This window comes from Protopterus annectens, chromosome 3.part1 (assembly GCF_019279795.1).
Source record: "Protopterus annectens isolate FY-2018-M chromosome 3.part1, PAN1.0, whole genome shotgun sequence".
In the NCBI taxonomy this organism is placed as follows: Eukaryota; Metazoa; Chordata; order Ceratodontiformes; family Protopteridae; genus Protopterus; species Protopterus annectens.
Genome location: NC_056732.1, coordinates 1,790,303,663 through 1,790,330,568, shown reverse-complemented (window position 1 = coordinate 1,790,330,568; position 26,906 = coordinate 1,790,303,663). Strand labels below are relative to the sequence as shown.

Below are 26,906 nucleotides of genomic sequence, written 5' to 3'. Positions count from 1 at the left end.
GGAAACTTGTCAATAAAACACCCATCTGGAAACCCATGTAGACAGTAACATGGCCTTCAATCAACATGCGTTCAAGGTAGTAAGGACATCTTTCTGTATTGCTCAACTTATAAGTACATGACATCTAGTTCCAGGGAAGTGATTGTACCACTATTCCTGGCCATCATCAGATCCATCATTGATATAGAATGCCCCTTTCAGTATGTACCTGGTCAGATGCATACAGCAACTGGAATGGACTGTTTGATGTGAAATAGAAATTTCACCTCTGGTTTCTGGTGCCTATGTCTTTGATGGACAGAGGCAGTCAGTAAATCATGTCCTAACCAGCAGTCACCCCTATATAAGTATCTAAAACGTATAACTCGTGGGACACATTTGGGTTGCGAGGCTAGGCTTATAAAGGCCCTAGTGCTCATTAGCCTAGTATACACCTATGCACTAACCACAGTTGCTTGAATCTTGCTCATGATTTAAAAGTTTGATTTTAATGCCAGTCTGATGCTGTCCTCCTCCTTGAGTAATGACACTTTGGTAGTTTAGCATAATACTGTTTGTCTTAGCTGCCTTTTCTTCAAAAGCTCTGTTTTCTATATTCTTCATTCTAAAACTACATGAAAAAGGAAGTTTGGGTTGCAATCTCAATCTCAGTGAGATGGTCATATGGCATGTAGCAGAATATTTCTGCAGTTCATAGGTGTTTACTAGGCTAATGACCACAAGGGCCTTTTTAAGCTAAGCCATGCATTCCAAATCTCTGACCTGCTCTGATACCCTTGATAAGTGTAAGCAGAGGATTGGGATATTATACATTTACAAGCAAGGGCCTGTGAGATTAACCATTTACAGGTTACCTGTGTCCATTAGAGACCTAAGTGCCAAACCAGGGATGGATTTTCTGTTCCCCATCCAATTGTCCATGGTGCATTTGAATTGGTTAGGGGGAACTGTGTTCCACATGGATGGGGAGCCTGTTCCAGAGACAGGGTAGTCTCTGGGATACATACCTGTCTCTCCAGCAGGTCCTATTTATAGCATAGGCAAGGTTTTAGACTTTAGAACAGGTAATTCCAGTGCTATTTGATGGGCCTCCTTCATATCCACAAAACAGCGTGAGGTCTGACGATGCCTTGTATGCCAGGCATAGATCTCCTCTCAAAAGCCTATAGGAGACCATATACAGGGATAGGACCACATAGTAATTTTACTTATGCCCTGTATTCTTTTAGAGAGGAACCTTCTGTGGACATCCCACTTGTTGGATACCTTATCATTCCTGTAAAACTTTCTATACAGGTTGTTTAATGTTTGATTGTTTGCTACATTTTGATAACCCTAAACATTCCCAGATGTAGTTCTCTCTAAATGCCCTATATACCTGAATAAGGTATCCTCTTAAATATCTGTGCGATATTGTACAAGTCAAGATTACAATAACTTGTACCAAGGGCATCCATGGATGTGAATGTTTGTGGTGTACTCTTTTTCCAGTTTACTCCTGCTTCTTTTATAAAAGGGTGTATTTCAAGCACTCGGACAACAAATTTGCAATGGCAGCTAAATAATGGCAGGTTATGCAATGTTTTGAGATTACTTTTTGCTAGTCAGTAGATGAAACAAGAACTTTTCAGTATTGTAGGACAGTTCAGTTTTTGGCTTAAGTGCTCCTGTGCAAAAACATAAAAAGAGATTGTGGTTAGCCAAAGAAGAAATCTGTTTTTTGACAGTTTTGCAATTCTGGCATTATGATCCGACTCTGAATCTTGTTCTGTGTACTTGTGGTAGGAGTTTTAATGGTTAATACATCCAGGGAAGTCTCAGAACTATAGGTACACAAGACATGGGCAGATGTCTGTTAATTGAAGGTTTACTCCCAAGTGACTGAACTTTGTTCTCTCATCAGTCTCACTCAGGCTGCTTCAAATTAACAGATACAAGTCTCTTGAATTATGTCAGCCTTTTTAAACCCTAAAAATGAAAGTTACTTATTTGACATTGTGATGCCCCACCTCTGGCCCAGTAATCGCGGAGCCTCAGACCTCATCACTAGCACCATTGGAGGATGTACATTGTGAGGCTGACAGGTGCACACATAGTTTCCAGATGCAGCTCTCTGCATCAAGTGCAATTTCCCTTAAGAGCACCCAGAGACCACAGTCACTCTGGGGCTGGTTTCTCCCACTTTCTCCAAATCCCCAATAAGACTCCCCACTGGCACAGCTGTAGAGTTGAAATCTCCGCTGACTGACCTAATCCATGACTGCCAGCACCCTCTCTGTCCAACCAGTGCTTCATGTCCCTGCTCAAGTAGCTGACACGCACAATCTTTGAAGTTTGAGTTATATACACGTACACACACATCTGGGAAAAGCTGGCACAGGTTTACTAGCTATTCCCCTTCCTGCCCAGACTATATGGCAGTGGAAATTACCTGTCACCAGTCACTCTTTATCAGCTACTTTAAGGCCCTTAACAAAGGGTGACCAATCTTACTGTGTAATGTTACTATCAATACAAATGGTAGTTTGACCAAGAGCAAGGCTATTAGGAGTCATTCTACATGGCACACCTCATCATAAAAGGGTTCTCATCCAGGAAAAAAGAGGTCATTGTTCCTCTCTACTCTACACTCATTAGACCCATTATAGAATACAACACCCCTTTTGGAATGTACCTCACAAGACATCTGCACCAGCTTGAAAGGCCACAGAAGTACCTCACAAAGAGGATTACTGGCCTCAAACAAATGCCCTACACTGATCGCCTCAAAAAACTCCTGCTTTATGCCATAGCATATCGCCTACTCCGTGGTAATCTCTGCCAAACACATAAAGCTATGTCAAACCCAGAGCTGTTGGACATGCTACACCTAAAGAAATCACAATCCCTCAGAGCTACATGCTCTAGGGACCTAAACTTTGTCACCACAATAAACAGGACATGCTGGAGGGATAGATTCCTGTCCCAGAGACTTCTCATACTCTGGAACAGGCTTACCCATCTATGTCGAGCAAAGTTCTTCATTAGCACTCTTCAAGAAAAATCTTGATGAGTGAATGGGAAATAGGAAATGCACCTGGGGGGGTCACTTCTGTGTCTCTGCTTGACAGTGGCACAGGAAAATAACTTTCTTGGGTGGCGTACGCCAGGGAACCTTGTTGGCTAGGCTTACGTAGGCCCTTGGGCCGATAGCCTAGTATCTACCTATGAACCTATGAGTGGTCTACACAGTGTCACCAAATAAATGTGCAAGTACTCTGAGCTTAAATATGCCTCACAAAGATCAGCCACAATGAAATGTTTAAATATATTTAATAATAAATAATAAAAGAATAAGACAATACTAAATATATATTTGTAGAACGAGATCAAAGTTCCAAATCACAGGGACTATTTAGAACATTACAGGACAGTCTCAAACAAATAAAGCAAAACATCTAAGCTAAGCTTTGTTATATTCCTGACTATATCTAAAAGAATTGTACTGTACCATAGCAACTTACTTCAGACCAAGCAAGGCAGATGTTGAGTGGATCTTGATGTTAAGTCAAAGACAAATGCATACTCTGTTTCTCTTTCTCTCTCTCTCTCTCTCTCTCTCTAACTCTGTCTCCGAGTTCTTAAAATAATATCTGGAATATTACTGCTGAGATGGCTTGCAGGATGACATCACTTCTTGTCATCTGACTCTATCCAAGTAAAACCCCCATTGATGCACCTGGTAGCATTTAGCATATATCTTTGAAAATACATAAGGGTTTTTCTTAAATCTAAGGCAGATCCTGGAAGTCATAAAACAATAAAAATGCTTCCAAGACAATACAGTAAGCATTGTGTCTGTTACTTCACTGAAACTGAAAGATGACATTTTTTTATGGCATGGCTATAAAGTAATTTAATTTCAAGTATTTTCTGAAATTTTACAAGTTAGCCTTCTGTATTCCAGTTTCCCCTTTTCAAATATATACATCTAAACACTTTTGTGTGTACATTTCTGTTTTGTTCCAGTAGGATGTGGTTACATTTTTAAGCTCTGTACTTTACAATTCTTTTCAACACACATTTCTATACCAGCAAGTTTGATGGATGAGCAACACTGTGTCAGACCTGGGATTCCAGAGGCTGCTTTTCAGAGCTAAGCGGTGCAGAGATAACGGTGAAGGTAGACTAAGAGAAACAAGCACAAAAAAGGACCAGAAATGAACCAAAGGTAGTGATAACTTGCACAAATTACTTATTCTATAAAAAAGATAAAATGGAGCATTACACAAACCGCATTATTAAACAAGTGAGAGGCACAAAAGCTTTATTAAACAAAATGTTTAAGATTAAGATATTCTGGTAAGTGATTATCGGAAAAGCACATAAGGGGTTTGGAATTGCCTCAGAATTGTAAAACGAGCTTGTGTAAAGCAAAACAGGTGCATTTAGGGTAAAACAAGCACAAGAAAAATACAGTGGGCATGAAAAGAGATTAAACAAGCAAAACGAATATAACAAGGGCAAAAAGGTCACACAGAGCTAGGCAACTGTGTGTTTTTTGGCAAAGTACTGCATTTTGGCAAAATTACTATTTTGCAGTGTGTTAAGGGCATAGCTAGAATTATTCGAAGTATCTCGGTGTGTGAAAGTGTGTGCTTATTACTGTACATTTGTTCCAAAGAGTTTATTTGCATGCAAAGTGCAACTATTTCATAAAATGCAGTAAAAATACAGCCATTTCAAAAAGTTTCTTGTGCTCAGTGTGTCTCTTCGCAAAGTGCCACCCTTAGTGTTTCTTGCACTGTAAAGAGTTACTTAGCAAAGTACTGCCATTTTGGGAAAGTTTCCTTGTGCTGTGTACTGTTTATTTGCAAAGTGCAATTACTTCAAAATGTTTATTACTTTGAGATTCTTCTCCCATTTCATTCGCACAGTGCAGTTATTTTGAAATGTTTCATACAATGATTGGTGACTTTTATAGTAGAGTTATTCAAGAGTATTACAGTGCCCGAGAGACTTATTTCACAAAGTTCAGTTATTCAGACGCTTGTTGTGCTATTGGGCATAGTTACAAATACTGGCATCAATTTTTGGCATATGTAATGTGTGTATGTTCATGCATAATTTCAAAAGCCTTCACTGGTATATGTTAATATGGCAGATGGATTTCTAAAGCTATCACCATTGGTGTTTGATCACAATATTGCAGAGAATATGAGAATATTTGAGCAAGAGTATATTTTTATACAAGCAGCTTATTCTGATAAAGCAGCATGCACCAGGGCATTCATTTCGCTAAACCTAGCTGGGTCAGAAGCCATGGAAAGAGATTATTCATTTGTGTATGCACAAACAGTATATGAGGGAGAAGGTGAAAACCATCATATTGTTGTACAGACTGAATCAAGAGAAGACTCCCAAGTGTCTGAAGTGCAAATTCAGGCAAATATGTAACCCCCAGACAAATATTACATTAGAAAGGCATTTTGTTTTTCACAGGAGATCAAAAAACAAGAGAAATGTTCACAGCTTGTATAACTGACCTGAGAAAGAAAGCTAAAATATGTCTGTTTGGTGACTTAAAAGATGAGTTAATAAAGGACAGGCTTGTGTGTGGTATTAATAGTGCTGCATTGAAAGATTTTGCTTCATGACCATGATTTAATGCTAAGCAAAGCTATTGAGATATGCCCAATCAATAAAGTTACAGAAAGGCACATGAGTATGTTTGCAAGAGATAAGAGCATGATTTCAGCAGGCTGCATAGCGACTATAGACAGCATGCAACAGGTGGGTAGCAGAAGCAGGCCTAAGCACATGGCAACTGCAACCCCTGCGGGTTAGTCCCGTAGTGTTCCAGCAAGTTCTTAGAGAAGGATATGCTCAGTGCAGTACAAGGGTGAGTCAGCAAAACCCAAATCCAGCTTTATTGTTAACTGTCACAAATGAGGTGCCACTCATGAGTCCGAGAGAAATGCTTAGCATTTGGTCAGCAATGCCACAGGTGTGTTAAAAAAAAAAAAAAAAAAATTCAAAGTTTTGCAAATCAAGTAAACCTCACATAATTATAAAGAAGAGTTACTCAAAACAAGTTGATCATATAGAGAGCTGCAATTCTACTTTCTATGCAGATGATGTAACAGTAATAGGTGAAACGGTCGATGCAGTGAATTTGTTGACAAAGAATGAAGTGGTAGTACTGTCCAGATCAATGGTAAATCCATCAAGCTCAAAGTAGACATTCATTCAAAGTGTAATGTTATAGCAGCAGACACATTTGCTGAGGTGAGAGCTGGTGAACAACTCAATGTGACTAGTTGAATTTTTTCACCTCCATAGCAACATGTTTTGCACAGACTTGAAGGCTCAGTAGTGCTTTCATGTTATTTGGCTAGAAACTGTTACAGATTACTATTCTATGTAGTCCAAAGTCCTGTGCAGTCATTACTGGGTCATTATTGGGTCTCCGAGAATGAATTTGCTTTCCTTTACCAAAGTAGTTCATCATATAAGCACATTTCCTAGTTCCAATTTTACTGAAGCCATTGTCTCCAGAGTATGCTGATGTTTTTGATGACAATTTAGGCAAACTTCTAGTTATGTATTCAATGAAGTTAGACCCAAAGGTCAGTCCAATGCTGAGGCCACAAGAAAAGTTCTGATAGCTATGCAGAATAAAGTCAAAGCTCAGTTGGATAAAATGGTGCATCAAGATGTCATTTGTCTAGTCACAGAACCAACTAAATGGGTGTTGTCCATGGTAGCAGCCCACAAGAAAGGCTTAGATGAAACAGAATACATATTGACCCAAAGATTTGAACAAAGCATTAAAGAGACCACATCATCCAATGAGTACAGTCACAGAAGTAGTAGCCCTAATACTGACTGCCACTCTTTCTTTTTGTCTTGGATGCAAAAAGTTCATTTTGGTGATGATTGATGACAAATCCTCACTACTGACTACATTCAGCACCCCATTTGGCAGATACAGATTCCTCAGGATGCCATTTGGAATACATTCCGCAAGTGAAGTCTTTCAGCGTGCAATGGAGCAAGTTTTTCAGGTTATTCTTATGCCATAATAGTAGATGATTTATTGGTTGGAGACAATGGTGAAGCAGAGCATGAGATAAACCTTGAGAGTTCTAGACAGAGCACATGAAGTAAACTTAAACTCAGTCCTCTAAAGTGCAAATTCAGACTACCAGAAGTTACATATGTAGGTCATTTATTTACCAGCACTGGCTTGCAACCAGACCCGTCCAACCAAGCAGCCCTTCTTGAGATTCCAGCACCAGATAATGTTCAGGCACTAACATTTTCTTGGTATAGTCAACTATTTAGGCAAGTTTATACCAGACCGCAGCAAACTAACAGCACCTTTGAGAGAGCTGACATGCAAAAATGTTGTATGGTCTTGGTTGGAACAGCACCAAACAGTATTTGAGGATCTTAAGCAGAAAATTGGCACCCCACCTACATTAAGATGCTATGATGTCAATAAACCAACCAGTAACTCTTTCCTGTGATACTTCAAATTTTGGTCTTGGCACAGTTATCCTTCAAGAAGGCAGACCAGTAGCCTATGCATCAAGAACCCTTAACCAAACTGAAATGCAATATGCTCAAATTGAGAAAGGACTTTTGGCAATAGTATTTGTATGTTCAAAGTTTCATGATTATATCTGTGGTAGAGTTATTCAAACTGATAACCAACCTCTAGTTACTATTTTAAAGAAGCCTATGCATTAAGCTCCAGCGAGATTACAAAGAATGTTGCTCAGATTGCAAAAGTACAACTTCAATATGGTCTATAAAAAAGGCAAACAACTTTATCTGGCTGATACCTTATCCAGATCACCCGGAAATGCAATGGAAGAACCTCATGCAGAGAATTTTCACTTTGACATTATGGAAGTGCATAATTTTTCTACTGCGAGACTTGATGAGCTGAGAGATCATGCAAAGACTTATCTAATTTTGCAGAAGCTCAACCACTACATTCATGTTGGATGGCCGTCAAAGCAATCTAGTGTACCACCTGAAGTACAAACTTATTTTCCTAACCGAGATGAGATGTTAATGGAAGATGGCACTATTTTCAACTGTTCTAAAATTATTGTTCCTGCTTCCTTACAACATGAATATATCCAGATTTTTCATCACCCAGATTCTGAATCTACCAAAAGGGTGAGAGAACTAGTATTTTGGACTACTCTAGCAAAAGCCATTGAAGTACTTTCTTGTTTGGTATGCAGTCGTACAACATTGCATTTGCAAAAAAGAGCTATATCAGCCAAGTCAAGTTACTGAACTACCTTGGTCAGCAGTAGTCACCTGATGTATTCGAGGGGAACAATCAGTGTTACTTAGTATTCGTAGACTCTTATTCAAACTTGTCTGAGATTGATTTACTACCTAACCCAAACTTCACTGCTATTATCACTAACTTGAAATATCATTTCTCAGTCCATGGTAGTCCACACACAGTTTGACAATAGACTACCTGAACAAGCAGTACAGAGTGCAAAGCAATAACTTGAGAAGTCAGTGTGACAATACAGATGTATTTTTGAACTTGACCTCAGAAACATACCCTGTGACGATATACTTGGCTCGCCTGCTCAGAGACTTCTATCTAGGCAAACAGACAGAATAACACTGCCCACCAGTTCCAGTTTGTTGAGGCCTAAAGCTAAGAGCAACAGGACAGTTGGGAGTCCAGCTATTCAGAAAGCATTCTTTCAAGAAGTCCAGCTATGATACTCTAGCAGATTTCTTTGTCTGTTGAAAAAAGGCGAGAGAGTGCGGATACAAACCAAGAAAGTTTTTGATAGGATTGGTCAAGTGACCAGTAGAAGTACCAAGCCAAGATCCTACTTCATAGAATCTGAGTGTGTGGAGTACAGGAGAAATCACTGATATCCGATATCCTTCTGTATCAGAATCGATATCTGAGCATTGTTCATGTGATTCAGACTCTAGATCTCAGAGCAATCCAGACAATGTTCCTGTTGCAGACAGTGTCTTAACTTTTACTTCCATTCCTGATGATGTTCCTATGTCCCTAAATTTGAACATTCAGCAGAAACGGTCCAGTTGCTAGACCCAATTCTAATTTTTGTCACACGACTTGGTCATATTTCCAGACCTAGTGTGAAATACACAGCAACCTGGACATAATTGTCTACATGTATTTATTTAGTTCTGTATAAATGCATGACAAAAGAATTATTTGTAACCGTTACATGTCAGTTAATGTTGCCAACATTGCATGACCCATTTTTTAGGGGGAGGATGTAGAATACAGAGTGTGTGTGTGTGTGTGTGCGCATGCGCTGTATCTTAAAGGACCGTTTCAAGGACAGAACATGCATATTAGCACATACTAGCTTCAGTGCCATTTTGACTGTGCAGCCAGAGTGTGAGCATGTATGGGTGTAATTGTACCTGAGTTAACATTAAGCATCACTCCTGATGTTTGCACACAATAAAGCTACTTGAACAGAACCCATAAAGACTTGACTATTTTATCCTGATTAGACGAGCAACGGACTGATTCAGTGAGGTTTTTACAGCTACATTTGGAATAAATAATGGGTTTGTTCTGAGGGTCACTTGATCCTAATGAAAGACCAGATAAGGAGGTTTCCAATAAAAGGTTTGCAGTGGTGATACTCCTCCAGCTGAGAGAACTGTCATCAGAAAGTGTTTTCCAAGTTAGAAAGTCATAGTCTACTCTGGCTACTGGCTCAAAAGGAGGTTTAGTCAAAGCTTGCAAAAAGATGGCGATATCCCAAGGGGGGGAGTAGGATCCCAAAATGGTCTGAGAAGAAAGGTACCCCCAAGAGGGCTCATGGTGAATAAAATGCTGATAGGCAGTGATCTGGCCAAATAATTGATTGACAAATGGGTTGAGCTGAATCAAAAGGCTGGCATGGAGTGTATGGGAATGCTTGTGGATCATTATAAGCAAAGGATTCATGAGCTTAATGAAAGTATAAGGTTGAATTACTTCTTGCTTAAAGAAGCTTCTACTGCTGAAAATTTTGTGACAAAACTTTGCCGTATCCAGGATAAATTAATAAAAGAGAATGAAGTCTTGAAGAGAAAGCATAAGAAATTTGAGATCATACAGAGTATGAACAAGGAGCTGCATCTCTTTCATTCCAGCGGAGACAGCGCGGTAACCAATGAGCCAGCTATTGATGATTAAATCCAGGTTCTTGATGCAGCACCGGAAGTAAGGAGGTCTGAGCATCTCGCAAAGAAGGGGCCAAGAGGTTAACACTGTTAATGGAAGTACTAGCAGCAGTGTTAATGTGAACATTGGTCATTTCTCCATCAAACGATGTAGCTGATAAGTTCAATGTCTTTTTCAAGCTGTTTCAAGCTGTGAAACTATATCAGGACACGGGCACAGGAAAACATTCCTAGGCGCAAGTAACAGCAGCTTTGAAAAGTATGCGAAAGGGAAAGTTGTCCGATGAAACGAGTCTTGCAAGAAAAAGAAAAACTGAAAGGTAAATAAATCCTTTGACTCTGATTTAGACTGATTTTAAAAATCATAGATTTGTCACACAGGATGCTTGACTGTCATGAAGTTTGTGTTCTTAAAAAGTGTTGGACTTTTATGCCAGCATCTTGTGCAAATATTTGTGAGACTTTAAATCCTCTAAGGGACTATATTAGAAAGCTTTAATTTTAATTTTTTATATAATGAAAATGGAAAAATACCAGGTTGCTTTAATCCTTCATTAAGATTAGAACTGGAGTCTTTTCAAAATGTTATGGAAAAGCAACTTTGAATTTTACTATAGCAATAACCCACGCCTGGGTGTGGGTAATGCTGGATTTACCCACTGTTGGTGTGGTTTGGTCCCGAGGGCGAAGCCCAAGGGACCAAACAAAGCCAACCGTGGGTAAATACAGCATTACCCACACCCAGAAGTGGGTTATTGCTATTATACCATGACATTATTTAAGAAAAGAAACTATTACTTTTCTTAAATAATGGCATAGTATAATGCCTGTTTACTGCCCTTCCACAGATGTCTGGCATCTGCGGCAGTTCTGATGTACTGCGCGCCTGCGCAGTACATCAGAGTTGAGCAAAGGCAACGGAGAAAGCAAGATCTCCGTTGCTTTTTTTTTTACTGTTTCGCTATGTTAAATGGGTTTAACATAGCGAGACAGCTTTAAAATAAGCAACGGAGATGTCCGTTGCTTATTTTAAAACTGTCTCGCTATGTTAAACCCATTTAACATAGCGAAACAGTAAAAAAAGAAATGGAGATCTTGCTTTCTCCATTGCTTTTTTTTTTAAAACCTGTCTCGCTATGTTAAATGGGTTTAGCATAGCGAGACAGCTTTAAAATAAGTAACGGACATCTCCGTTTTTTATTTTATTTTATCCTGCAAATGTCCATAAGAAACATTTGGAAATTTATGGGTTACTGTCTGATAGACCATTGACAGAAGAACTCTCATGTGATACCTGATGAGATACCTGATGACAGGGACCAAGGTTATTGAGGTAGCCATAGATCCTAGAAGGTATAGAATTGCTCTTGCTGCTAGCTTCTGGCAGGAAAACATCCAAGGCCTGTTTGGAGGGTGGCAGTCCTGTTCACTGGTGGTCTGGCTATTTGGTATTCCATATCCAGTTGAGCTCCTAACTATCATCTGAACAGGAAGGGACTGGTACTTGGCTGACTTCACCATGATACCTAGCTCATTGCAGAGTTGGAGCAGGGAGTCTGTCATGTGGATGAGAAGATTCCTGGTGGGAACAGTGATGAACCAGTCATCCCAGTACAGGAACCCTCAGAACCCTACAGTGTGAGGTGAGCTGCAGCAAATGAAATGCATTTGGTGAACACAATGGAGGCTGTTTTAAAACCAAAGACCAGGGTTCTGAGTGTTAAATGACTTTCTCTCAGCCAGATGCAGAGAAACTTCTTGAGAACCTATTCATCTTTGTGATGATGCACCTCTATCTTGAAGGTTTGCTGAGCAATCCAATCATCTCTCAACAGTGTGAGAATAGACTGCATCTTGGCCACCCAGAACTTCATCTGTTTGACATTCCTTTTTCTTTTGGATACAAAAAGAATCTCTAGGTTCCAGATACTTGTCTTTTACACATCTTGGATGACTCTGCTGTCTAACAGCTTTTCTATATCTTGATCTGCTGCTTTTCTTTGAGAGGTTGGAACATTTTTGGGTATGTTTCTTGATGGTGGGAGATAAGTAAAGGGGTTGAGTAGCTTCTGGTTATAGTCTTCTGCACCTCTGAGTCATTTGTGATGGATTTGCAGCCTTTGGGGTGCAGAGATAAGCACCCCTGACTGCTGCTGACAGGGTGCAACAGTCAGGCAACTGTTAAGGAGTGCTGGTAGGGCACCTCAGAAACCCTGATTTTCTGCGCCATCTCTGCCACAGGGATGATGTCCACCATTAGAGTTGCCTCCTCTGCCCCAAAGGCAATCTACAGATATAACAGGTGAAAACCCTTACGAATTACAGAACCACAGCTTCTTGCCTCCCTTCTGGTTCTACAGGAGGACCTCTGGGCTTAAGAACCAGATTCCCCATCCTCTGCAGAGATGACAAAAGCCTTCATCACATGTGCCAAGTAGTTCAGCTCCTTTAGTGAAAGTTGCTGAAGCATAAACCTGCTTCCCATATCTGTCCAGCTCCCTGTATTCTGTTAGGGGGTGGACAGAGGAGCTTTCTTCAAAAATCTCTTTATCTGGCTTTCCCAGCATTGAATCGGCTACATCTAGTTCCTTCCATGCCCACTATAAGATTAAGTCGACCATTGGTTGGCAGGAGGAACCACCCAAGATGTAGCTGGACTGTATTTGAAGGCCTTAAGAAAAAGTGACTCCAGTTAGGAGTATGCATTGGAGGGCCACTTATTTTTCTGTCTCAAATCTTTGAGAATCTCTCCGAATTAAACATGATCTGAGACCCCTTTCCCTCATCAGTCTATGTCTTCAGTCAGTTACTCCTGACGGAGCCTATGTCTCTTTTTGCATGCTTCTGAGGAGCCTCAATGGTGGGATGTTCCTGTGAGGACTTGGAAGAGGAATAGAAGTCCTGAAGATGGACTGTCTTGAGGCTTGACAGGGCCAGCTTTCCTGACAGGATATGATGAGCAGGATCAGGACTGAAGGATGTCCTGTAGGGGGTGGACAGACCCAAGTTTGAGATGTTTGCTCCCCAGACAGGGACAGTACTCCTTCAATGGCCTCAAATGCCGAAGCAGATGTGGGAACTCAAACACACCCTGGGTGGAGCAGAAGCTACTGCTCCAGACTGATACTGGTATACAACCTGGCTAGGCTTTGGAGCCAGCATGTGCTGAGCTACTTAATGTCAATGCTCTGAGAAGAAAGGACAGCTTCATAAACTTGAGTTGATCCCACCCTCTTGGATCTGGCACCAAGGCTTTGGTCCTGAGAAACCTCCAGATCTAAGCTGTTCAGAGACCATCTAATCAAGGAAACCATAGAAGACCAAGATAACCAGATCTTCAGATATTATGTGAACAAATCATATGTAATACTTGATTCCACAGTCCCTGAACACCTAGCATGGATCTGGGTAGGAGCAATAATGGGATGGGAGGAAGGACCTAAACACAGAGTTCCAATAGTGACCGGTGGTGGGAGAACCCCCAACTGAATTTAGGTCCTGAGGCGCTTCCTCCTCTTCCTAACCATGTCTGATTTGGAAGGCTTCTAGTAGACTGAAAAGATGGTCCTTAAAGACCAGTGAAAGGTCTTCACTGTAAGAAAGGAGAATGCAGCCTAGGAGAAATGGGGTCTGGGAAGAACCTAGGGTCTGGTGGTAGAGATTTATTAGGTCTGACAACTATAGGATCCAAGATGGGGGTCTGATCTGAAGATGTCAATACTAACTAGAAATACAACAGTCAAAAATAATGGAAGGTGTTCAATAATCTGTCAAAAGATTTAGTACTTTGCTAAGGCAAGAAGTAGGCACCACATCTGTGTCACATGAGCAGCAAACTAGGTCTGTGGTAAATTCAGGGGATTATGGGCAAGGGAAGGAGCCTCCGTTTTGAATCCAAAGTCGAGTGGCCTAAGTCTGATCTAAGAACCTAATCATTGAGGAGTGTACAGAAGGGACACCATCAGATCATATCTGCATTTAATGTCGTGTGTTGGGGAGTGTACACATACAGCACTGTGGCTTCCAACTGGTAATGTCATAACCATAAGGGGGATTTAAGATCAAGTTATGGTTCATAGATGAAAGTCCATATTGGCCCTCCATTTGTACCTGAAATGTCTTATCTCCATAAAATGTGACTACACTCCTTTAAGTTTTCAGTAGTGTCTTAATTAACTGAACAAGAGAGTTTGTGTTGAAATATGTCAGAAAATAATTTTTTGGTATTGGTAAAGTTTGGTTATTGTGTAGCTGAAAAGTTTAAATCCTAAACATTCAATGGATGTTTGCAATCCTTAAAGACCATAAACTGGTCACCTCATTCTTGCATATAATGACGTCAGTGAATGAAACTCATTCAGTCTTTGAGTATAAGACATAGCTTCCATATAATGATGTCAGTGAATTAAACTCATTCAATCTTTGACTATAAGACGTAGCTTTCATATAATGTCAGTAAATTAAACTCATTCAGTCTTTGAGTAGAAGACATAGCTTCCATATAATGATGTCAGTGAATGAAACTCATTCAGTCTTTGACTATGACATAGCTTCTATATAATGTCAGTGATAAATGTCAGTGAATGACACTAATTCAGTCTTTGGCTATAAGACATAGCTTCCATATAATAATGTCAGTGAATGAATCATATTCAGTCTTTGACTATAAGACATAGCTTCCATATAATGATGTCAGTGAGTGAATCTTATTCAGTCTTTGACTATAAGACATAGCTTCCATATAATGATGTCAGTGAATGAAACTCATTCAGTCTTTGAGTATAAGACATAGGGTGGCGCAGTGGTTAAAGTTGTCACCTCACAAGAAGAGGTTCTCTGGTTCGATTCTCGGCTGGGGTGCCTTCTGTGTGGAGTTTGCATGTTCTCCCTGTGTTCGCGTGGGTTTCCTCCGGGTACTCCGGTTTCCTCCCACATTCCAAAGACATGCATCTGAAGCATTTCTCCCTGGGCCTCTGCTGAAAACAGGCTCTGTGGAACCTAGTCGGACTTTCCCAGTCAACAAATGATAAATAAAAAAAAAATAAAAATAAATAGCTTCCATATAATGTCAGTGAATGAAACTCATTCAGTCTTTGACTATAAGACGTAGCTTCCATATAATGTCAGTGAATGACAGTTATTCGGTCTTTGACTATAAGACATAGCTTCCATATAATGTCAGTGAATGACAGTTATTCGGTCTTTGACTATAAGACATAGCTTCCATATAATGTTGCCTGTGAATGACACTGATTCAGTTTAAGACTATAAGACGTAGCTTCCATATAATGTTGTCAGTGAATGACACTGATTCAGTCTAAGACTATAAAATGATAAGACGTAGCTTCCATATAATGTTGTCCGTGAATGACACTGATTCAGTCTAAGACTATAAGATGTAGCTTCCATATAATGTTGTCCGTGAATGACACTGATTCAGTCTAAGACTATAAGACTATAAGACGTAGCTTCCATATAATGTTGTCCGTGAATGACACTGATTCAGTCTAAGACTATAAGACGTAGCTTCCATATAATGATGTCAGCGAATGACAGTTATTCGGTCTTTGAGTATAAGACTATAAGATATAGCTTCCATATAATGATGTCAGTGAATGACACTGATTCAGTCTAAGACTATAAGACTATAAGACGTAGCTTCCATATAATGATGTCAGTGAATGACAGTTATTCGGTCTTTGAGTATAAGATAAGATGTAGCTTCCATATAATGTTGTCCGTGAATGACACCGATTCAGTCTAAGACTATAAGACGTAGCTTCCATATAATGATGTCAGTGAATGAAACTCATTCAGTCTTTGACTATAAGACGTAGCTTCCATATAATGTCAGTGAATGACAGTTATTCGGTCTTTGACTATAAGACATAGCTTCCATATAATGATGTCAGTGAATGACACTGATTCAGTCTAAGACTATAAGACGTAGCTTCCATATAATGTTGTCCGTGAATGACACTGATTCAGTCTAAGACTATAAGACGTAGCTTCCATATAATGTTGTCCGTGAATGACACTGATTCAGTCTAAGACTATAAGACAATAAGACATAGCTTCCATATAATGTTGTCCGTGAATGACACTGATTCAGACTAAGACTATAAGACTACAAGACGTAGCTTCCATATAATGTTGTCCGTGAATGACACTGATTCAGTCTAAGACTATAAGACGTAGCTTCCATATAATGTTGTCCGTGAATGACACTGATTCAGTCTAAGACTATAAGACTATAAGACGTAGCTTCCATATAATGTTGTCCGTGAATGACACTGATTCAGTCTAAGACTATAAGATGTAGCTTCCATATAATGATGTCAGCGAATGACAGTTATTCGGTCTTTGAGTATAAGACTATAAGACGTAGCTTCCATATAATGTTGTCCGTGAATGACACTGATTCAGTCTAAGACTATAAGACGTAGCTTCCATATAATGTTGTCCGTGAATGACACTGATTCAGTCTAAGACTATAAGACGTAGCTTCCATATAATGTTGTCCGTGAATGACATTGATTCAGTCTAAGACTATAAGACGTAGCTTCCATATAATGATGTCAGCGAATGACAGTTATTCGGTCTTTGACTATAAGACTATAAGATATAGCTTCCATATAATGATGTCAGTGAATGACACTGATTCAGTCTAAGACTATAAGACGTAGCTTCCATATAATGATGTCAGTGAATGAAACTCATTCAGTCTTTGACTATAAGACGTAGCTTCCATATAATGTCAGTGAATGACAGTTATTCGGTCTTTGACTATAAGACATAGCTTCCATATAATGATGTCAGTGAATGAAACTCATTCAGTCTTTGACTATAAGACATAGCTTCCATATAATGTCAGTGAATGACAGTTATTCGGTCTTTGACTATAAGACATAGCTTCCATATAATGATGTCAGTGAATGACACTGATTCAGTCTAAGACTATAAGACGATAAGACGTAGCTTCCATATAATGTTGTCCGTGAATGACACTGATTCAGTCTAAGACTATAAGACGTAGCTTCCATATAATGTTGTCCGTGAATGACACTGATTCAGTCTAAGACTATAAGACGTAGCTTCCATATAATGTTGTCCGTGAATGACACTGATTCAGTCTAAGACTATAAGACTATAAGACGTAGCTTCCATATAATGTTGTCCGTGAATGACACTGATTCAGTCTAAGACTATAAGATGTAGCTTCCATATAATGATGTCAGCGAATGACAGTTATTCGGTCTTTGAGTATAAGACTATAAGATATAGCTTCCATATAATGATGTCAGTGAATGACACTGATTCAGTCTAAGACTATAAGACGTAGCTTCCATATAATGATGTCAGTGAATGAAACTCATTCAGTCTTTGACTATAAGACGTAGCTTCCATATAATGTCAGTGAATGACAGTTATTCGGTCTTTGACTATAAGACATAGCTTCCATATAATGATGTCAGTGAATGAAACTCATTCAGTCTTTGACTATAAGACGATAAGACGTAGCTTCCATATAATGTTGCCCGTGAATGACACTGATTCAGTCTAAGACTATAAGACGTAGCTTCCATATAATGTTGTCCGTGAATGACACTGATTCAGTCTAAGACTATAAGATGTAGCTTCCATATAATGTTGTCCGTGAATGACACTGATTCAGTCTAAGACTATAAGACGTAGCTTCCATATAATGTTGTCCGTGAATGACACTGATTCAGTCTAAGACTATAGGACTATAAGATGTAGCTTCCATATAATGTTGTCCGTGAATGACATTGATTCAGTCTGATTAGAAGACGTAGCTTCCATATAATGTTGTCCGTGAATGACACTGATTCAGACTAAGACGATAAGACGTAGCTTCCATATAATGTTGTCCGTGAATGACATTGATTCAGTCTAAGACTATAAGACAATAAGACGTAGCTTCCATATAATGTTGTCCGTGAATGACACTGATTCAGACTAAGACGATAAGACGTAGCTTCCATATAATGTTGTCCGTGAATGACACTGATTCAGTCTAAGACTATAAGACGTAGCTTCCATATAATGTTGTCCGTGAATGACACTGATTCAGTCTTAAGACAATAAGACTGTAAGACGTAGCTTCCATATAATGATGTCCGTGAATGACACTGATTCAGTCTAAGACTATAAGACTATAAGACGTAGCTTCCATATAATGTTGTCGTGAATGACACTGATTCAGTCTAAGACTATAAGACTAAGCTTCCATATAATGTTGTCCGTGAATGACACTGATTCAGTCTAAGACTATAAGACTAAGACGTAGCTTCCATATAATGTTGTCCGTGAATGACACTGATTCAGTCTAAGACTATAAGACTATAAGACGTAGCTTCCATATAATGATGTCAGTGAATGACAGTTATTCGGTCTTTGAGTATAAGACTATAAGACGTAGCTTCCATATAATGATGTCAGTGAATGACACTGATTCAGTCTAAGACTATAAGACGATAAGACGTAGCTTCCATATAATGTTGCCCGTGAATGACACTGATTCAGTCTAAGACTATAAGACGTAGCTTCCATATAATGTTGTCCGTGAATGACACTGATTCAGTCTAAGACTATAGGACTATAAGATGTAGCTTCCATATAATGTTGTCCGTGAATGACATTGATTCAGTCTGATTATAAGACGTAGCTTCCATATAATGTTGTCCGTGAATGACACTGATTCAGTCTAAGACTATAAGACGTAGCTTCCATATAATGTTGTCCGTGAATGACACTGATTCAGTCTAAGACTATAAGACGTAGCTTCTATATAATGTTGTCCGTGAATGACATTGATTCAGTCTAAGACTATAAGACAATAAGACGTAGCTTCCATATAATGTTGTCTGTGAATGACACTGATTCAGACTAAGACGATAAGACGTAGCTTCCATATAATGTTGTCCGTGAATGACACTGATTCAGTCTAAGACTATAAGACTGTAAGACGTAGCTTCCATATAATGATGTCCGTGAATGACACTGATTCAGTCTAAGACTATAAGACTAAGCTTCCATATAATGTTGTCCGTGAATGACACTGATTCAGTCTAAGACTATAAGACTAAGACGTAGCTTCCATATAATGTTGTCTGTGAATGACACTGATTCAGACTAAGACGATAAGACGTAGCTTCCATATAATGTTGTCCGTGAATGACACTGATTCAGTCTAAGACTATAAGACTGTAAGACGTAGCTTCCATATAATGATGTCCGTGAATGACACTGATTCAGTCTAAGACTATAAGACTAAGCTTCCATATAATGTTGTCCGTGAATGACACTGATTCAGTCTAAGACTATAAGACGTAGCTTCCATATAATGATGTCAGCGAATGACAGTTATTCGGTCTTTGAGTATAAGACTATAAGACGTAGCTTCCATATAATGATGTCAGTGAATGACACTGATTCAGTCTAAGACTATAAGACGTAGCTTCCATATAATGATGTCAGTGAATGACAGTTATTCGGTCTTTGAGTATAAGACTATGACGTAGCTTCCATATAATGATGTCAGTGAATGACACTGATTCAGTCTAAGACTATAAGACGTAGCTTCCATATAATGATGTCAGTGAATGACAGTTATTCGGTCTTTGAGTATAAGATAAGATGTAGCTTCCATATAATGTTGTTCGTGAATGACACTGATTCAGTCTAAGACTATAAGACTATAAGACATAGCTTCCATAGAATGTTGTCAGTGAATGAAACTCATTCAGTCTAAGGCTATAAGATAAGACGTAGCTTCCATATAATGTTGTCCGTGAATGATACTGATTACGTCTAAGACGATAAGACGTAGCTTCCATATAATGTTGTCCGTGAATGACACTGCTTCAGTCTAAGACTAAGATGTAGCTTCCATATAATGTTGTCCGTGAATGACACTGATTCAGTCGAAGACTATAAGACTATAAGACGTAGCTTCCATATAATGTTGTCCGTGAATGACACCGATTCAGTCTAAGACTATAAGACGTAGCTTCCATATAATGATGTCCGTGAATGACACTGATTCAGTCTAAGACTAAAAGACTATAAGACGTAGCTTCCATATGATGTTGTCCGTGAATGACACTGATTCAGTCTAAGACTATAAGACGTAGCTTCCATATAATGTTGTCCGTGAATGACATTGATTCAGTCTAAGACTATAAGACAATAAGACGTAGCTTCCATATAATGTTGTCCGTGAATGACACTGATTCAGTCTAAGACTATAAGACGTAGCTTCCATATAATGTTGTCCGTGAATTACACTGATTCAGTCTAAGACTATAAGACGTAGCATGCATATAATGATGTCCGTGAATGACACTGATTCAGTCTAAGACTATAAGACGTAGCTTCCACATAATGTTGTCCGTGAATGACACTGATTCAGTCTAAGACTATAAGACTGTAAGGCGTAGCTTCCATATAATGTTGTCCGTGAATGACACTGATTCAGTCTAAGACTATAAGACGATAAGACGTAGCTTCCATATAATGTTGTCCGTGAATGACACTGATTCAGTCTAAGACTATAAGACGTAGCTTCCATATAATGTTGTCCGTGAATGACACTGATTCAGTCTGACTATAAGACGTAGCTTCCATATAATGTTGTCCGTGAATGACACTGATTCAGTCTAAGATGATAAGCCGTAGCTTCCATATAATGTTGTCCGTGAATGACACTGATTCAGTCTAAGACTATAAGACGTAGCATGCATATAATGATGTTCTTGAATGACACTGATTCAGTCTAAGACTATAAGACGTAGCTTCCATATAATGTTGTCCGTGAATGACACTGATTCAGTCTAAGACTATAAGACTGTAAGACGTAGCTTCCATATAATGTTGTCCGTGAATGACACTGATTCAGTCTAAGACTATAAGACGTAGCTTCCATATAATGTTGTCCGTGAATGACACTGATTCAGTCTAATACTATAAGACGTAGCTTCCATATAATGTTGTCCGTGAATGACACTGATTCAGTCTAAGACTATAAGACGTAGCTTCCATATAATGTTGTCCGTGAATGACACTGATTCAGTCTAAGACTATAAGACTATAAGACGTAGCTTCCATATAATGTTGTCCGTGAATGAAATAAGCTGTTAAACCATTAAAATGGCATCCCACAGTGCTGAATAGGACTGGAGATGGTCGGTCTGGAAGAAGCCTTTGTCCGTTAGCAACAGGGGAAGCCCCAGGCACTGGCATAAACATTTAGATGTGTATTATAGTCTATGCTAAATTCCTGTCTCCATTTCAAAGGGAGATACTGTGAGACGCTAGAGTAGGGTGACCAGATAAGGTCATTCTGCAAGTTCTCTTGAATATTATAATTTACAGGGAGTAATCTCAGAGTATTGAGTTTTCTGTTTTGCGGAACCTGACTAGAAAGACTGCTCACATATTCATGGTGCCTTGCTCTATAAAGTAAGTTATTAGGGAATAGTAATTCTTCTAGTTTTAGTCAGGAATATAGTGAATCTTAGTTTAGAGATAGTTTTCCCTTATTTGTATGAGTCTGTCCATCAATGTTATTTTCAATATTTCCTGTGATTTGAACTCTGTGGTTTACTGTAAATACATATTTAGTATTGTCATGTGTTTTTATTAAATATAGTAACTTTTATTGTGGCTGGTCCTTTTAGAAATGATTAACCTTTTGAGAGTGCTTATATTTATTTGGTGACACTGTGTGGGCCATTCCAGAAGGCCTAGCTGTCTTGGTCAACTTCTACCATTTGTATAAGTATTAATATTGCACAGTATATTTGGACACCCTTTAAGGGTCTTAGGATATCTGAATGTGGCGGCAGTGGTAACTACCTTATACCCTGGGCAGAAGGATGCACAGCAAGTAAATCTTTGCCAGCCATTCCCAGGGGTGTGTGTGTCTGCCAGCTACTTGCAGCAGGGACACACAGCACTGGGTTCATACAGAGGGTGCTGGAGGGCTTGGCTTGGGTACTCAGCTGAGGACAGAGCCCTCCAGCTGTACCAGTGGGGAGTCTTTCTGGAGACCGGGAGGGAGACAGATGTAAAGGAATCCACACCTCAAGCTGAGTGTATTCTCCAGTGTGCTCTTAAGGGAAATTGTACTTTGTGTAGAGAGCTGCTTCTGGTAATACTGTTTGTATCCATTTGTAGTCCAAGTGCACTTCCCTCTCCATTGTCAGTGGTGAGGATTCAGGCTGCTTGATTACTGGCCCAGTGTGGGGACATCCCAGTCATAAGGACAAAAGTGCTTAACTATTATTTTAACCTATTAAATACTCCAGTAGTTTATTCATGGCTTCCTGGTCAGGTGTTCTTTCCTTCCATGTTTATAAGTTTAGTTAAATGGAATATATTAAGTTTTTCACTGTAACCCATGCTGTTTTTAATGTATGATCTTTTTCCAAGCTGTACATAAGCTTAGCTATAATTAAATGTGGGGATGAGTTTTCCTTCTTTGAAGGTGCTGTCAGGGATCTATGTGCCCTTTCACTTCCAAAAAATAATGTTTCAGGTAGATTTAATGTTTTAGATAGCCAGGTTGTTAAGATGTTTATTATATTGTCTCCCTCATACTTTTCAGGTATACCGTAAATTCTAATTTTATTTAATTTCAGTCTGTTTTCTAAATCCTCAATTTTATATATGACCCAGTTATTTTGTTTCAAAAGAAATTCAGTCTAAGACTTACCCTCAGTTATTCTCCCTTCATGATCATTTAACGCTTCTTCCTTACTGCCGATTTCTGCACTTGAATTCATAAGAATTTCTCAATGTTCCATCTTCTTTCTGGACTCTTCTTTGAAACTTTCTATTTTGGTATCCACTTTGTCCATAGTGACTGGATTCTTTTTAACACAAGAATCCAAAGTACCATTTCTTGATTGGCTCACGTTGAAGTTTCTTCTCTCTTAACTAAGCAGTTGAAATTATGACAGGAAAATTACAGCTTTTGAAGAACTTAAAATTAGCTAACAAGTATTTCCAAAATTTGAAGTGTTTTGATTTACATTTTCGTCTGTCAGAAGTTTTCTGGTCACAGAGCTTCACCAGTTACTACTCTGTTGGCCATCTTGGCCGCGCCCCTCATACTGTGCATCTTGTCCTGGCTAAGGCACTTGATACAATACCCCACTTGGACATGTTGACAAGCTCTCTGAGCTCGGTGTAAACACCTACATAACACATTGGATTGCTGGCTGACTCAGACAGGACCCAAGAAGACAGGATTTGTGACACCACCTCCACTAAGAGATCAATCACCAGTCATGTACCACCAGGTCTTCGTGCTGATCCCACTGTTGGTTAGCATCTAGTTCTCAGAGGTCAAGGCTTGTCCTGCACTGACAACCTAAAGTGTTATGTCTGTTGCAGGCTGCTGAGAGCGAATCTTTGTCTGGCTTATAGGGTTTCCACAGACCCAGCCCTGATGAATCCATTGTGCATGTGAAACACACAGCACCAAAAACACTAGCTCCAGGGATCTGAACTTCACTTGTGACATAAACAGAATGTGCTGGAGGGGCAAATATGTGTCCCAAAGGATCCCATGCTATGGAATAGGCACTGCATCCAAGCAAAGTAGTGTTCATCCCTGGCCCTATTCAAATGAAACCTTCCCAACTAGACGGGAAATCCATAAATTTACCCTCAGTCTGGCCTCCTTGGCCATTTATGGACAGAGGCTGTCAATAAGCAAAGTATTGTCCTAACAATCACCTAGATTTGCTGTATCTTCTGCTCCAGTATTAGTTCAGCACAACATTAATTGCCTTGTAGATTGTGAATATAGCTGAGGAATGCCTTGCTATTGCATTTGGCTTGGGAAGCTATTTTTACCTCGCATTTGGATTTGACAGGCTTGATTAGTAGCTGGTCTAAATGTGTGTAAGGCCTTATAGCCCTACACTGCTAGAGTGCCATCTGTGGCTTTAAATCTGTGTCAGTAAATGTACAGACGTCTACATTTTCCAGGGTGAGGGGAGTTTGCAGGGAGTGGAGTTTTCTTTAGAATCCTGGCACTGATTGTAGCATCTTTTATATTTTCTTGGGCTGGTTTTGCTTTACTTTGAAGATATAACTTCAAAAAAGCACTATGGGGTGGACAAGGTTTTAATCAATATTCCAAAGTCTGGAAGGGGACAGGTGCAGACCATCCCTAGTCAACTGACATGTTGTTACAGCCATATTCTCCATGCTGACAAATATTGTTCCCACTTCGAATGACACCAAAAACTAAGCCAAATAATTCCATTGCCTTTTCATATTATAGCATCTTCCTTAGAATGCTGCACAATGCTAAGCTCATACTGGTCTGGGACCCAGACTGACAGCTCCACAATGTTCATTGTGTGTACTAGAATAAAGACCTCTGGGGTCTTCTTAAGCCAAATCATGCATGCCAAATCCATGACTGTTCTGGTACCTATAGTAATGTAACCAGTGCCTTAGAAGATTAAACATTTACAAGCAGAGGCCTGGGAGATGAGCCATTTACTTGGCTGCCTCTGTCCATTAGAGAGATTTCCCCATCCAGTTGTCCAAGTTGTGTTGGGGAGGAACTGTTCTTCACATGGATCGGGAAGCCTGTTCCAGACAAGGGTCGGTCTCTGGGATATAATCATGTCTCTAGTAGGTCTTGTTTATATCACAGGCAAGATTTTAAGTCTTTAGTTTGGAACAATGAGTGAGGTTGTCACTGAAAAAGCAATCATTAAAAACAAAATGAAATCTCCAGCAAAGCTAGAACTTCCACTGAGTGACCTCCCAAACCTCTTGTATCAGAGGCACATGGGATATATGCAAATAATCCTTATGAACATCAGATGTTTCAGCTAATTGGCAATTCTGAATTCCCATGACTTGTTTAGTCGTTTGTTCGGGCCAATAAAGCCAAACCCCACTAGCTCATTTGCATATATCCCATGTGCCTCTGATACAAGAGGTTTGGGAGGTCACTCAGTGGAAGTTCTAGCTTTGCTGGAGTTTTCATTTTGTTTTTACTGATTTGTTTTTTCAGACCTTCTCACTCATTGTTTTAGTTTGTTGTTTGGGGTGCTTTTGCAGTGACCCTAATGATGATGGACATCAGCTGGGTATAACAGCCCTGCATTTCTAATGGTTAGTCAAGTACTCTGCTTGTGCTGTGCTGATGAGGTCATAAGGCTGAAATATGCATATCCACAGCTAGTGGGGTTTGGCTTTATTGGCCTGAAATTGTCCATTCAAACAAAACAATTCAGGGCATTCAGAATCAACAATTAGCTGAAATACGTGATGTTCATAAGGATCATTTGCATATATCCCATGTGCCTCTGATACAAGAGGTTTGGGAGGTCACTCAGTGGAAGTCTTTAGACTGGGTAATGCTGGTGCTGTTTATTTTGTGAATATGCAGGAGGCTCATTGCATCAGGGTCAGGGCCTTGTATGCCAGGCATAGGTCTTGTATGCCAGGCATAGGTCTCCCCTCAGTAACCTATAGCAGACAATACATGGATAGAACATTGAGAGTGTATGTTCCTTATGCCCTGCATTCTTTTAGTGTGGAACCTCTGTGGATGGTCAAGTATTGCATGTGCCTGTACATACCAAAGGGGGCATTGTACTCTGTAATAGGTCTGGTGAGTGACAAGTACAGTGGACCAGTTGCTTCATTGGACTTAAATGCCATACCTTTGTTTATAAGTTTCACAGTATGGAATGACTTCCTCACTACTGTTGACACTTGACTGTCAAAAGAGATATTCCTATTTGTGTGTCCCCATGCCTGTGTTGGCCTTTCTTGGAGAACATTGGTGATGGCAAGATTATTCATTACTGCTCCTAATCTGTAGTAATCTGCAAACTTGATCAGCCAGAGTTCTGTGATGTCCTTGACTTTTTAGAGAAGTAGATATTAAAAAGGAGTGGTCGCAGGACAGATCCTTTATGGACTTCACTGGTGACTCAGTGGAAGTTCTAGCTTTGCTGGAGTTTTCATTTTGTTTTTAATGATTGCTTTTTCAGTGACAACCTCACTCATTGTTCCAGACTAAAGACTTAAAATCTTGCCTGTGATATAAACAAGACCTACTAGAGACATGATTATATCCCAGAGACTGACCCTTGTCTGGAACAGGCTTCCCGATCCATGCACAGTTCCTCCCTAACACAACTTGGACAACTGGGGTCCTGTCTGTGAGCCAATTGGCTATCCACTGGGTAACAAAAGGGTTTATAACAAACCTCTTGAGTTTGTCAACAATGCCTGAATGAGGTATCCTGTCCAAATGCCTTGGACAGGTCAAAGTAGGCAGTGTGAAGCATTGTGCCCTTGTCTCTCTCCATATAGCCTGTGGAGGTGCATTTCAAGTCACTTACACCCACATGGACTTTGAAACACACTGGTAATTATGGTTAGAAGATCTGTGTGTGTGTATTTTCTGGTGGAGCCTAACACCTGATAGGCAACTGACTGGGACTGTCTTCTTACACAGTCTGATGAAACATAAGTCAGATATATAAGGCCCCCCCCCCCCAACTTTATGAGCTGTAAAAGATCTCTGATCATGTTTGTCAAACTTGAGGCTTTATCTCTCTGCACCAAAATGCCAGGTTCAGACTGGTAATGATTTGGAAAGCTGTACAGAGAGTTTTTTTTTGTTTGTTTGCTTTTACTTAAATTTGCTTAGA

The 26,906-nt window shown here is 39.6% G+C and overlaps 1 protein-coding gene across 1 annotated transcript in view; it reads left to right on the top strand.

Annotated features, from left to right (window-relative positions):
- The window catches only part of LOC122798677 (nuclear factor 7, ovary-like), a 271,876-nt gene that overhangs the window by 164,115 nt on the left and 80,855 nt on the right, over positions 1 to 26,906 (top strand). The window lies entirely within an intron of this gene.